At 49.2% G+C, this 14632-nt stretch overlaps 1 protein-coding gene across 5 annotated transcripts in view; it reads left to right on the top strand.

Moving 5' to 3' along the window:
• The window catches only part of CYRIA (CYFIP related Rac1 interactor A), a 102457-nt gene that overhangs the window by 25424 nt on the left and 62401 nt on the right, over nucleotides 1-14632 (top strand). The gene's annotated exons all lie outside the window — the stretch shown is intronic.

Genomic DNA, 14632 nt, shown 5'->3' with positions numbered 1-14632 from the left:
GATAGAAACCCCCTCTCTGCCCAGTGATTCTTTCAGCATCAGCTAGAGTGGGCTGAGACACGGCAGGTAATGATGCCCAGGGGATCATTACTGAGTTCGGCTGCGAGGATGGAACCCCAGGCTGTAGGGGGAAGGGCCTGGCCTGCAGCCAGTCCCAGGATCCCAAGGCAAGTGGCAGCGACGGTGGGGGAGCAGCCTTTGGGGCAAGGCTGGCTTCCTCCTGAATCTGCCGTAAAAGGATAAAAGTGCTGCTATCTCATCCGCATTGGGTAGCATTGCTGGATGATAAATTTTTTAAAAGTGTGGATTTTCCTCCCTTTTTGCAATGAGTGTGTGTGTGTGTGTGTGTGTGTGTGTGTGTGTGTGTGTGTGTTTATGCGTGTGCACGCTTTCATACAGTTTGCAGCCTATATGTGTTAACAGATGGATTCAGCCTCATCTTTATCTAGTGTTACAGAAGATAAAACTGAAACCGGGTGATATGCTGCCTTTTCAATTTAAGAGGAAAAACACTTTTTAAAATGCCTTTAAGGGAAGCCCTTCTGGTAGAAAAGAGCGGTCCAAAATATGGTCTGGCTTTACCCACAAGGCGGACCACAACAGAACCATTTAAAAGTGATTTTTCTCCTTCTTCCCGCCTTCCACCTGACTTCTCCAAAATATATGATCCCTGTGTCAGAAGTAGGCCAAGCTTTAAGGCTGTCATGAATTATGTATCAAGAGACATCCTTACCCAGGAGTCTTGAACGAATGCCCCATGGTTTAAATTTTATAGACTACCTCACCTCCCCCACAGTAGCAGCATTTTCTGTTGCTGCATTCTTCCTGAGATGGAAATAGAAAGTGTTTTACAAAAGGCAGGACAAAATGTTATGCTAATAAAGGTAATTGTGCAAGGCTTGGAAACGCTCCCCTGTGAAGGCAGCTTTAAGCCCTGCGCTCCAGGTACTCGGGTGAGCAGCCTGCCACGGCTTTGGTCTTTCCTGATTTCAACAGGAGTCAGACATCCCCAGGGTTTCCCTGGTGGCTCAGACAGTAAAGAATCTGCCTGCAATGCAGGAGACCTGGGTTCGATCCCTGGGTCTGGGAATATCCCCTGGAGAAGGAAATGGCAGCCCACTCCAGTATTTTTTTTTTTAATTTTATTTTATTTTTAAACTTTACAATATTGTATTAGTTTTGCCAAATATCGAAATGAATCTGCCACAGGTATACCTGTGTTCCCCACCCTGAACCCTCCTCCCTCCTCCCTCCCCATACCCTCCCTCTGGGTCGTCCCAGTGCACCAGCCCCAAGCATCCAGTATCGAGCATCGAACCTGGACTGGCGACTCGTTTCATACATGATATTATACATGTTTCAATGCCATTCTCCCAAATCTCCCCACCCTCTCCCTCTCCCACAGAGTCCATAAGACTGATCTATACATCAGTGTAGAATCCCAAGGACAAAGGAGCCTGGCAGGCTACAGTCCATGGTGTCCCAAGAAGTTAGACACGACTGAGTGACTAACACAACAGCCATTCCCAGAGGCAGGACTGGTGGAGAGGAGAAACAGATCCACTGGGCAGGTCTCCCTGCCCACCTTTTCTGGTAAGGACTTTTGCCATTTCATCTGAATAGCAAGTATGTTTTACCCACCTATGTGTTCTGTAAGATTCAAGCTGAGGGTTGTGAAAATAATTATTTTATCTGAAACTGGGGACATTAACTGGATAAACAAAAAAGTTGGGTGTTTGGTGTTTGATTTTTTTTGCCTCCTTATTGCTAACCCGTGAATCAGAAAGTGAGTCCTGAACACACAGGTGCCCTGGGCGAGACGCTCCCTGGGTGCAGAATCCCAGAGGGCCTTCCGGACAAGAAGGCCTGGGGCTCGGGCTGTGGTCTCCTCTGCTCTGAGTGCCATGACCTACTCTCCGTTCATTCTTCTGGGGAGTGCATTTTCATATTTGATAGCCTTGAGATAAGCTAGGGGTCATTCTTCATAGAGGCTTCTCATTTTTTTTTAATCTTTAATAAACCTTTTATTAAATATCTCATTTCATCCCTGTAACACGCTGGGGATATGAAGCACACAGTGTGTTTCCCTCATTTTAGAGGTGAAATAATTGACAGCCAGCATGGAATAGTGTGTACACACACATGTGCTCATGCGCGTGTGCACACACACGCAGAGGCATGATGTAAAATATAAACCTGACCGCGTCACCCTGTCCCTGACAAACGGTGAAAGGTGAACAGTAGGAACCAGCTGCCACGTGAAGGGTAGATTCCCTTACAAAGTTCTGCTGGCCCCTGTGGTCTGGCTCCCATTTCAGCCCAGGTTTCCCTCCCACCTGACCTATTATTGTCTCATAGTCCAGCCATACAGCAGAGGATGAGATGGTTGGATGGCATCACCGACTCGATGGACATGGGTTTAAGTAGGCTCTGGGAGTTGGTGATGGACAGGGAGGTCTGGCGTGCTGCAGTCCATGGGGTGGCAAAGAGTCAGACACGACTGAGCGACTGAACTGAACTGAACCAGCCATACCCAACTCGCATCGTGTCTTACATCAGGAGCTTCATCACCTCCATTCATTTTTATTGCCTTATGACCTCTGTCCTCTTTCCCCCCTCTCCTTCTCAACCCCCATGTTGGCCTGGCTAAGTCCTGTGTGGATTTCAGACTTAGACATTGACCCCTCCACGAAGCCGTGACTGACTGGATTCCCACCACGTGGATGGAGTTCGGGGTCCCCCATTAGTGCTCCCACACGAGCCTCTGCTTCCCCCTTACAGCAGTCACCAAACTGTATTTTAATTCTTGTTTCTTGTCTTTATCTTTCCTGCTAGCTCCTGAGTTCCTAGTAAACACGGATGAGGGGGCCATACTTTGTTCTCAGAATCTTTATCCCCAAATGGAAGAAACACAGAAAGCTAGTGACAGGCGGCAGGGCAGACCTCAGTGGGATTCCTTCTCCTTATTGCTGTACCTCTGTTTGGAGGCACCCCCATTCAAGGGGTCAGCCCACTAGGCAGGGTTTTATACTGTCTCCTGTGTCGTTCAGTTGCATAGCTGCTCTCAGATTCCAAGATGAGGTCCCAGGAGGCATCTTATTTATCTCCTCTACTGACCCAGGCCCTTGGGGCCACGTCTAGAAATATTGACCATTTTCGTAGGAATTTTTTAGTAGGAAAAAAAGTCAAGCCTGCTTTCAGGTCATTCTGAAGATGATTAATAATGAAGCAAAATGATTTTTTTTATTTTGTAAAATAAAATTCAGGCGTTACTGAAGACATTATTGTACTGTTTCTTTCAATATTAGGACTGTAAATGAAAAAGAAAATAATTTGTTTAAGGCAAGAACATCGGAATCAAAGGGATTCACTAGTTTCAATGCCTTCCTTTGGGCTTTAGTGCCTTTCTTTACTTCTCTTAGCCTGAGTCATGACCTGTTGCTGGGTCATGGACATGAGAAATGAGTGAGAGATGAGCATGGAAGGGGCCAAGTTCAGCCAAGGATGGAGCCAAGTTCTCACCGAGTGGTGGTTACTTTGTAAATTTCTTTCCCTGAAACTACCCTGCTTCCATCCTGTGGTCCCAAGTCCTACCTGGACCACAATTAGCTTATGCCTACACTCCAAGAAGACTCTTGAGAGTCTTTTGTGTTGCAAGGAGATCCAACCAGTCCTGAATATTCATTGGAAGGACTGAAGCTGAAACTCCAGTCCTTTGGCCACCTGATGTGAAGAACTGACTCATTGGAAAAGACCCCGATGCTGGGAAAGATTGACGGTGGGAGGAGAAGGGGAAGACAGAGGATGAGATTGTTGGATGTCATCACCAACGCAATGGACATGAATTTGAGTAAGCTCCGGGAGTTGGTGATGGACAGGGAAGCCTGGCATGCTGCATGGGATTGCAAAGAGTTGGATACAACTCAGCGACTGAACTGAACTGAATTCTCCAAGTTTCATCATTTAGAGTTCAGAGACCTGAACAAAAAGACTCACTGAACAGTCACAAAAGTGCCCTCAACTAAGAGTCAATAGAAAACCCCACAACAGGCCTGGGGCAGTGCACCCCTCCCCTGGGCCAGGGGCCCCTCATTCTTAAAGAGGATTGGGGGAGGGGAGCAGGTACTCAGGTGGCTTCCAGCCCTGGCATCCTGCGAGCCTAATTGGTAGCTGAGTGAGCTGTCATCAGTAAACCAGGAGAAATCAATAGACCCTCGTCATTCTGCTGGCAGCTCTGGTGCCTGAGAAGCCACTGGGTCCAGCTACATCTAGAACTAGCTCTGAACCCTTGGGGTTTTAATTACAGGGCTTTGTGAGTCAGATGGCTCATGGTCAGGGAGACACTGAGGGGGGTCCCGTCCTGTCATCTGCTCCCTGAGAAATGGGCCGCCTCTCCCAGTCCAGCCCAGGGACAGGGAACCGAGAGGCTCGCCGGGGGTCTTCCAGGAAAGACTTGTGGCAAAGCTTCTCCCCACAGCCCTGCTGACTTCAGGCCCCAGAGGAGTTGGGACAGTTGGTATGTGGCATGTCATCGCTTTTCTCTTGTGAGCATCTGGGCCATGCCAGCCTGCTTCCCCTGGTGCTTGGAGGGTTTCTTAACCAACGCTGTTTCTGCTTCGGGTGGTTTGTGCTAAATGCATTTGCAGTCCCAAGTGGTACAAGGGATAAAAGGATTGTCTTTAAAAAAAAAAAAAAGTGGTTTGTGAATGTGTGGAAAGCCAGACTGCCTGCTGTGTGTTTTTAACAATCACCTCCCCAGAGAGGGTTCAAAAACTTCACCTTTCAAGATGCTTCAACTCCTATTAGAAAGTGACTTAAATAAGGTTGCTTTTCTGACCACGGCTGGCTGCTGTGACTGTCAAGCTGGCGATTATTTGTTGAAGCTGAGTCCCCGGGGCTGGGATGTCACACCATTTCCTCCCATCTCCCTCCCAGAGGAGGTGAAATCCCTCTTGTCAGTTTCTTCTAGCTGGTGTCCCTGTGATGGAGGGTGCACACACACGAGTGTGAGTCTACTAGAGAGACTACACTTTGGGTCCCAGCTAGACTCATTGCTTTTCCCACAGATCATTACTGAGCACCTACTGTATGCCAGGCACTGTGCTGGTGCAGAAACTCATATCCCTGGGCTGTCGCCCTGTAGCACTAACCACCCTGTTCTGCACCCACTGACCCTCCAGGGTTCCTCCAACTGACCCGAGTTGCCTTTATTTTCCTCTTGGATGCTGATGTGTTCAGGGAACTTCAACAGGCCACATGTTTAAGTATCTTTAGTTCAGGGCTTCTCAACTTTGGCACTACTGACATTTGGGGCAAAATAAGTCTTTGTTTTGGAAATGTCCTGTGCATCGTAGGGTGTTTAGCAGTATCTCTGGCCTCTACACACAAGACGCCAGTCGCACTGCACACACTCCAGCTGTGACAACCGGAAATGCCTGCAGACGTTGCCAAATACATCCTCACAACTTTGAAAGTGAAGATGAAAGTCTGTCAGTCGTGGCCGACTCTTTGCGGCCCCATGGACTCCTCCAGGCCACGGAATTCTCCAGGCCGTGGAATTCTCCAGGCCAGAATACTGAAGTGGATACCCTTTCCCTTCTCCAGGGGATCTTCCCAACCCAGGGATCGAACTCAGGTCTCCCGCATTGCAGGCGAATTCTTTACCAATGGAACCACAAAGGAAGCCCAAGAATACTGGAATGGGTAGCCTATCCCTTCTCTAGCAAATCTTCCTGACCCAGGAATCGAACTGGGGTCTCCTGCATTGAAGGCAGATTCTTTACCAACCAAGCTATCTTTACGTTTACTCAAATGCACTTAGGTCCACCGTCCTACCTTATACAGTCGTGCGTCAGGAAAGCAAGGATTCTTTGCTCCCAGTCTACAGTTAAAGTCATTGAGGATCAAGAAGGAGAGAAATGTGCTCAGGCCAAATGGTGAGTTGGGGGCACAGCTGTGGCTACAGTTTGAATCCCCCATCATCCTAACTCAGTGACTTCTGGTGGATCCATTGAGTTGTGCCTGGTTAATGTTTAATAACTGACCCTCTGGGGAAAAACATAAACAAACCTGACTAGGAGTGTTTGCCAATTTCCACAGTGTAAGTATTCCCACATGGGCGGTTTCTAATTATAAGACCTCACTGAATGTGAAGTTGGGAAGATATAGGTATAATTGGCTCTGGTGAGCTGGCGCCGTGGGTGCTTCTGTCCACACAGCATCCATACAGTGGTCTTTCTGTCTTCCAAACCTTGTTCTTCTACGCTTTCTACCATAAACACACACTCTTATGACTGTGAGGTATGATTGGGGGTATGATTAGGCTAGTCAGGGTTTCTGATCACCTCTGGATAACTATAGAACAGTTAGAGTGGAATTTTCTCCCTTTTCTTTTAGATGGACATCCAGTTTCACAATCTTTCCATCTAAGGAGTTACAGGAGCTCATCAGGAGGGTCTCCTGGACAGAATGAACTCTTAGGCAGGAATGAAGTGTTTTGCTCAGCATCAGACAAGTTGAATGGGAGGTACTTAGCGGTACAAAGTAGTGATGGCCACTGGGCTGCAGGGTTCCATATACCATTCCAGAATATCTAGGTGGGATCTTGGCTGGAGTTTTAGTTCAGGCATGAGCTCAGCTTCTGTAAGCCTCAATTTCCATGGCTGTGAACATTGCCTCATCACTGTGGTTGTAAAGAACAAATGAACTGTCTTATGTCCCAGTCTCAAATGCCTACTCTCCCATTGGCTGGTCAATGGAATGGCTGAAGACTACATTGCTGTAAGCTTATTAAGATCAAGAACCTGGTGGGCTACAGTTTATGGGATTGCAGAGTCAGACATGACTGAGCACTTAGTTGGTCTTGACTCTTTTTACCTTGGTCATGGTTCAATGCCATTTGCTCCTAGCCATCTTCTCTGTGGTCCAGCATTTGACGTGGGGAGTGGACCTTGAAACTGTGGGAGGAATTCTCAACTGAGTTCTTATCCCACTCTTGGTACCACCTCAATATATAAACTCAGGAGTACTTTGGTGTCACTGGAGCGTAGGCAGGCTCAGCGGAGGGGCGGGAGTATGCCGTGACATTTGAATTTGACCTTAGAAGTGGTAGGAAGTACTAGCAGAGTTTTAAGCAGGGAACACACATCATCTGATATGCTTTAGAAAGCTCTTTCTGCAGAACATGGGTCTGAGTCCAGGCAGGATGAAACCAGTTGGGAGGCTGGTATAAGAGAACAGTCAAAAAGCGATGAAGCAAAAACGCTGACTGGTGCAGGCTGAAAGTGCTATGAGAGTTCAGACAAAACAGAGGTCCGTGTGGACTGGGTATCAGAAAAGTATCAGAGAAGACTTCTTGGAGGAGGTGAGACTGCTGCTGGCCTGGATGGATGGTAAAAAGGAGGGAGGTGTGTGGAGAGGTAAGTCTGGGCTGCAGAACAGGGCGGAAGAACACTGGGCTTAAAGTGAGAGGTTATATAATGGTGGTTCTCTTTCACTATGGACCTGATCATGGAGAGATTTGAACACGTCTTAGGAATATGGGTTTCGTTAGAAATTAATGGGTCTCAGAAGGACGATGCATTTTTCTGTAGTCAGTCTGATCTCATCCCAGGCATTTTTTATGTCCATGGTTCTCCCTTCTCTCCCCCTAGGGCCAGGTGTAGGGTGTCTGGGACCCTGATGGGGAGGTGTGTGCATTTGCCCCCTACATCCCTGTGCTATTGAGAAAGGCAGAAGCCCTGTGCATCTTGAGGATGAATGCTGATTTAACGATTCCTAATTTGCCTCGCAACAGAGCGGGGCCCAGGAACTGGAGCAGCTGTGCTATTGTCTGAGGGTCCCCAGTATTTGTCTGCCTGGGCCAGGGTTACGGGCATCTTGTCATCAGCTCAGATAAGCCGGCTCCCAGCTGTCACTGCAGCCCGTTCTCATCACTGTTGCCGCTGTTGACAGGGACCCTCTCCTCTTCCTGAGCGTAACGCACGGCCCCTCATCTCTCCCATCCCTGCTTTGTGAAGGTGTGTCTGGCTCTGTCTGGGAGGGTGGAGTCTGACTAGCCTCATCACGTCTGAGAGAAAGGAGATTTGTACTTTCTTTGAAGTTTTAGAAAACAGAGCTTGCTGGGAAATGACATGAGCAGAATGTCATTACCACTGAGTCTCACGTGAGGAAAACTGAGGCTCAGAGGGGTAAAGCAACTCACCCAGGGTTGCACAGCAAGAGTCAGTGGGGTGAGAACTAGAACCTGTTGGATTTGGCCTGAGGTGTCTGCAGGAGGACCTCCGCTTTCACAGCTTTCAGCAGAGGCCTGGCTTGTCAGAAAACCACTCTCTCCAAGGGCAGTATATAATATATATCCCAGGCTAAGTTCTTTTAGAAACACTCCACTGAAGGGCTGTCTTAGACCTTGAGAGCCCTGAGTTCCAAAGACCTCTCCATTCGTGATGCAGATAGTGCTGAGTGATGTGCTTGGGCTCTGAGAGAGATTTGGAGTCAGAGCAGAAACTGGAGCCCAGATCTCTCGCTTCTCAACCCCCTGTGCTTTGCCGCCTCCTACCCCTACCCCAACCCTACCTAGCCTCATGGCGTAAGCAAGGCCTCTGTAGAACAACCAACCCAAACCACTTCAATGGTGCCTTGTGTCAATGACCAGGGGCTGCTGGGAGTTTGCAGGTGGTTTGTGGTCCTTGGGTGGTACTTGCCCTGTGAGACTCTTGTGGCTTTTGGGTGCAGGAGTGCGGCCAGGCTTTGCACGAGGTGCTGGAGTGCAACAGGGTCGTTGGGAACTTGGACAACAAATGCCTCCAGCCAGACTGGCTCTCAGGCTGTGCTCAGTCCAATCTGGCCGTGGTACCATTTCTTAGTTACCTCCAGGCAGCACTGACTTCGAACTTCCATAACAATCATTGACTCTGATAGCCCAGGTCAGTTTTTTGCTCCACTTATTTAGGGGGCAGTTGTATTTGCTGAATTTGAGGGCTTCCCTTATGGCTCAGATGGTAAAGAATCTGCCTGCAATGCAGGAGATCTGGGTTCAATTCCTGGGTTGGAAAGATCCCCTGGAGAACGAAATGGCAACCCACTCCAGTATCCTTGCGTGGGAAATCCCATGGACAGAGGAGCCTGGTGGGCTACAGTCCATGGGGTCACAAGAAGTTAAACATGACTGAGCACACATGCACTGCACAGACCACTTTTTTTTTCTTTTTGGACTGGCCACTTTTTATGTTGGGTCGCCCACATGCCTAAAAGGGAGAGATCATTACCATTGAGCAGACAGGGCAGCCAGGTGTCCAGGTGTCCAAAAATTACAGCTCGTGACTGTTGGGCACAAGACCCCAGGCTCTTTCCACAGCTCCGTCCTCCCACTAGTACAAAAACATCTGATAGACGAGCTCACTACTTGGCCACACAGAAAGGATGGGCATGTGTAGGGTCCTCCACAACCTGATGCCAGCCTCTTTCTACTGTGTTTCTGCTGCCTCTTTCTCCCTCTCTAGCCACCCTGAGCCGTTCACTGCCCCCAGGGAGGCTGGATTTTACAAACTTGGCCATGAGTGTTTGTCATTTGTGCAGGACTTTGAGCTCATTGTGATAGCTTGTGAAAATTAGGAAGACGTGGGCCCCTCCTCTCAAGGCACTTTCGCTCAGTGGCAGAGAGAGCATATGAACGTAAATAGCTGTGGTGCTTTCGAGGCTCATTTGATCTTCAGAGTAGCCCGGAGAGGCTTGCTCATGTATGTGGCTGTACGGCTGCACTGAGCGGACTTTGCATCTGAAGATCAGAGAGGTAGTGAGGGACCAGAGGTCACGGAGCCCAAGCAAGACCCAAGTTCAGGCTACACCAAGGTTTCCTGGCTCCACCACGAAGCATTCAGTGTCTAGGCTTGCACCACCGCCGATGGCTGTGCATGCAAGCCTGTTAAGTTGTGCCCTCGTCCTTCCAGAAAGGGGGTGTTCCTGGAGTTGTAGCCTTGGGAAGGGAGGCAGGAACATGAAGGAGCCCCAGAGATCTGCGATTTGACTGTGCTGGTGCTCAGGCTTGTCAGGGAGAGGAGGCTGATCTCCTTGGATCTCTAAGGTGTCTCCCACTCTCTGACCCCAGGGGATGACCTGATGGAACCAACCTTGTGATTGTCACACATGAGGCAGTCACGTGATGTGCGCCCGACGTCCGGCACCGAGTGAGGAAGAGTGAGGGTTGTGTCGCCCCTGTCCCCCTTTGCTCTCTGACGGTCTGGGATGGCCTGAGCCCAGGTTCTGTCACTGTCTGTCTATGGGCCGTTTCCTGCTCCAGTCTGGGCTCCTTGCCCTTAGCCCCTAGCGCAAGGGGGTCACATGCTGAGATAGAAGAAGCAGGAGTCAGTCAGGAGAAATGTGTTCTGGTCTTGGTTTTGCCATCTACTTGCTGGGTGCTGTTAACTAAGTCCCTTCCCTCCCTGAGGTTTCAGGCATCCCCTAAATGGCATGACCAATAATTTTAATAATAGTAATAGCAATAACTTGATAGCAGTAGTGGGTTGAATTGTGGTTTATTCTCTCAGTTGTGTCCAGGTCTGTGCGACCCCGTGGACTGTGGCTCCTCTGTTCATCAGATTTTACAGCCAAGAGTAATGGAGGGGGTTGCCATTTCCTACTCCAGGGTATCTCCCTCACCCAGGGATTGAACCCACATCTCGGCGTCTCCTGCTTTGGCAGGCAGGGAACCCTGGCCACCGGGGAACCCCAGAGAGTTGAATAAGATAAGTGCTCCACAAAAGATAAGTCCATGCCCTAAACCCCAATGGCATATGAATGTGACCTAATTTGGAAAAAAAAAGTCTTTCTCTTAATCAAAAATCATCACTAGCAGACACTTCTATGCAAAACAAGAGGCTGGCTGTGTGCATTATTGCAGGGCCCTGCGGCCTGTGTCTTCACCAGTCCCTCTGGGGATCTCTGGGCTCCCCAGCACCACTGAGCTTTCCTGAGCTGTCAGAGAATCACTGGACCAGAGGTCCTGGGATGCCCCTGATTAAATAACTGCAGGAAACAGCTCTTAAGAGAATGGACTTAGTGCCTGTTGCTCTCTTGTTAGCATTTCACTTGTATTGATGTGTGAGATTGATTTAAGACTGATTTCCTGTTTCAAAAGAACAGCAGATTCTTTTTTCCTCTTGATCAGAGATTCTTAAGAAGGCGGAAAAGAAACAAAAAGCTTAAGAAACAAAAAACAAGCTTTAAGTGCCGCCTCCCTCCTCCCCAGGCTCATAGAGTCAGAGGAGAGATCCCTGGACAGGTGGGTATAACCCCACACCCTCCAAGGGTTGGGGGATCGGTGCCTGCTGGCAATGGAGACAGGGCACCTGTCCCAGCCCTGCACCCCCTTCCAAGGAAGCAGGGTCTTGGGTCCTGTCATGGGTGGCGGTTTCTCCAGCAGGATGCAGCAGCTTCTCTTTGCAATGTTTCCTGTCCTGTTGCCTTGGGCCGCCGGAGATGAGAGAGACGCCGAGCCCTCAGGTCTGGGGGACTGGCTGGTTATCAGAACACCTGCCTGTTGAGGTTCTGGGTGCGAGGGCACCAGGCGCCCAGCAGTGCTTTCAAAATCTATTGCTGAACAAGTCACACCCTTGCTTCCCAAATCATAGGATATCCGCTTTATCATCAGCTTGCCTGTTTTATCCGTAAGGCCCATGAGGCCAACAGGTGTAGAAGACTTTCTGGTGAGCAAAGGGAGAGTGGATTGTTGCAGAGGAGTGTTTGGGTAAATTAGAAAGCAGGAGATCATGCAGTAGCATTCTCCACCGAATCAGTGAGGCTTAAAAGAACCCACCCCCGGGACTGTGGTTATAGCAGGGTGACAAAAGGTCTTTGTGTGCCTGGGACAGGACTGGTTAATGCGTGTTGTCCCAGCGGCACGATTATTATTTTAATTTTTTCCTGTTTTCTGATTCATTGATTTCTGTTGCAGTCCCTCAGTTTATTTTTTATTTTTTTGGCTGCACCATGCAGCACGTGGGATCTTAGTTCCCTGACCAGGGATCGAACTCATGCCCCCTGCATTAGAAGAGGGGGTTCTCAACTGCTGGACCACCAGGGGAGTTCCCCAGCAACATTATTAATAGGCACTTTTCACTCTGGCAAGAACCCAGGTTTGGATCATAAGCTGCTTGATTACCTTAATAGTATGTAACCATATAGGTGGATACGTAGCATGGATACATAAGTGGATACATAGTATGGATAAAGTGTGGATAATATGTCTAAGTTTAAAGACCTGTACCTTTGTGCTCTAACAGTTCAAAAGTTGGTTGTGGGTTAGCACCATCAGTCATGGGCAGAGCCTGTCACCATCTCATGACACACATAGCTTAGAGGTAAGACCATGGACCAAAATGTCAGACAACAGTTCAGATCCTTGCTCCTAACCAACTAGCTACTTATCCTTTAGGATATGATTTAGCTTATCTCAACTATAAATTAAGAATAATCATACGGCCTTCTTAGAGTTGATGTTATTACCATATAACCTATATAAAGCATGTAGTTCATTTCTGATAGATGACAGGTGTCAGTAAATGGTGGCTGCCATGATGATGATGCTGACGTCATGACTGTTGTTATTTTGGCTCTAGTCTCCCCGTCTGTGAAATGATGAGGGATGTTCTCTGTCCTTTCTTGCTCCCCAGTTCCTCCTGAGTCTGAATTCACCCGGCACCCTTAGAACCCAGGCTCCCTGGTAGTGTGTGCACTCACTGCTCTGGGTGAGAACTTTTGGCAGAGTCTCATTCACCAGCTGCCCAGTGGGTCCCTCCCTCTGTGACACGGGCGCTGAGTTCTCAAGAACACTATCCCTTCCATCCACCCTGATGTCTCTCCCATCTTGGGTCCTCCCTCAAACCCTCCGCAGCCCACCTCACTTCCTCTTCCCACGAGTGGTGCTGTGTCAATACTGAAGCCAGGAAGTCCTTTACTGGTGCTGGCTGACACCCAGGGGGTGGGGGCAGGGCTGACACCCAGGAAGGGCTGGGGACCAGAATCCTGGTCCTGCCTGCTCAGCACCTTTCAATCACTATTTCCCGCCCTGGAGAGTTTCCTCCTTTCCTCCACCTTTGGCATGAAGGCAGTGTCTGCTTCTAGTGCGCCTCCTGTGTTCCCCGTTTCTTTCCACTAAGTGACTGTTCTGTGTGTCTCTTTCTTTCCTTTTTTCTTTTTTTTTAAAATGTAACTGCTTTGGGATGGAGTATGTGCATGCTAAGTCACTTCATTCATGTCTGACTCTTTGAGACCCTATGGACTGTAGCCCGCCAGACTCCTCTGTCCATGGGATTCTCCAGGCAAGAATACTGGAGTGGGCTGCCATTCCCTTCTCCAGGGGATCTTCCCGACTCAGGGGTTGAACCCACATCCCTTAAGTCTCCTGTATTGGCAGACAGGTTCTTTACCACTAGTGCCACATGGGGAGACGGAATATTAACAGCATAGTAGTTAAGAGCAGGAATGGAGCCAGACTGCAGGAATTCAGCTCTTGTCTCTACTGCTCAAAAGCCAAGTCCCTTGGACAAGGCCTCAGTTTCCTCGTCTGTAAAAGCAGCTGGAAGAACACCTATCTGTCCAGTGTGTCAGGGAGTCACCAGGTCTCCAGTGTTCAGTGACGCCTGATGCACTGTGGGAACCTGATGAGCCGGAGTCGTATTTTTCTTCACACTGACCGGGGCTCCTGCTGCTGTGGGAGAGAGCGTTCTGAGGTTCCCTGACTCAGGGTGTAGGCCCTGCCGCTGGTTAACCTGTGGCTGGAACAAGTAGGCTTTGCCCTGCTCTGGATTCTGAGTCCCCTCAGCTTGGAGGGCAGGCAGGTGGTCTTCCAGGCTCTCCAGTTCCCTCACCGTCTATAGGTATCACCTTCTGTCTGTCCAGTGGTTCCACTTTCAAAACCATTCAAAAATGGCAGACACACAGACGTCCTAAGCTATTTCTCAGCCCTCCCCTGAAAGGGGGAGGCGAGGTGGGCGGTGGACAGGAGGCAGTGAAAAGGTCCCAGGTCACTAGACTGGAGAAGGTCAGGAGATGCCCGTTCTGGTTTCGGTTCTGTCCTGTGAACCTGGAGAAGTCATTTTATGTCTCTGGGTTTTAGCTTCCCCATTTTTAACATGGGCTAATAACACCATGCTTTGTCCCTCTCTTAACACATTATTGATCCGGGAGTTTTTTGCAGAAACTGATGCCTGTGACCAGCCATTTGTAATGTAAGTGAATATTGGAACACTCCGGTCAATAATGTTTGGATAACAAAAGATGTATTAATACGTCTCTGGTCAAAAAGCTGTTAAAATGACCAAAGAAGACAAGATATTGACAAGAGAGGCTTCCCTGGTGGCTCAGGTGATAAAGAAGCTAAGCTGCCTGCAATGCAGGAGACACGGGTTTGATCCCTGGGTCAGGAAGATCCCCTGGAGGAGGGCATGGCAACCCACTCCAGTATTCTTGCCTGGAGAATCCCATGGACAGAGGAGCCTAGCGGGCCACAGGTCATGGGGTCGCAGAATCAGACACCGCTGAGCACAAGCACTCAGGTGCTGCCACAGCGCCGCCTACTGGTGGCTTCGGGTGGTGCTGGTTTCCTCCCTGGGGCAAAGGGACAGTGGCTGTGGCT

This window comes from Bos grunniens, chromosome 11 (assembly GCF_055505025.1).
Source record: "Bos grunniens cultivar Pamir isolate PY7600 chromosome 11, Bosgru_T2T1.0, whole genome shotgun sequence".
Lineage (NCBI taxonomy): Eukaryota > Metazoa > Chordata > Mammalia > Artiodactyla > Bovidae > Bos > Bos grunniens.
Note: the sequence above shows the minus strand (reverse complement) of the source record. Positions and strands in the feature narration are given on the sequence as shown.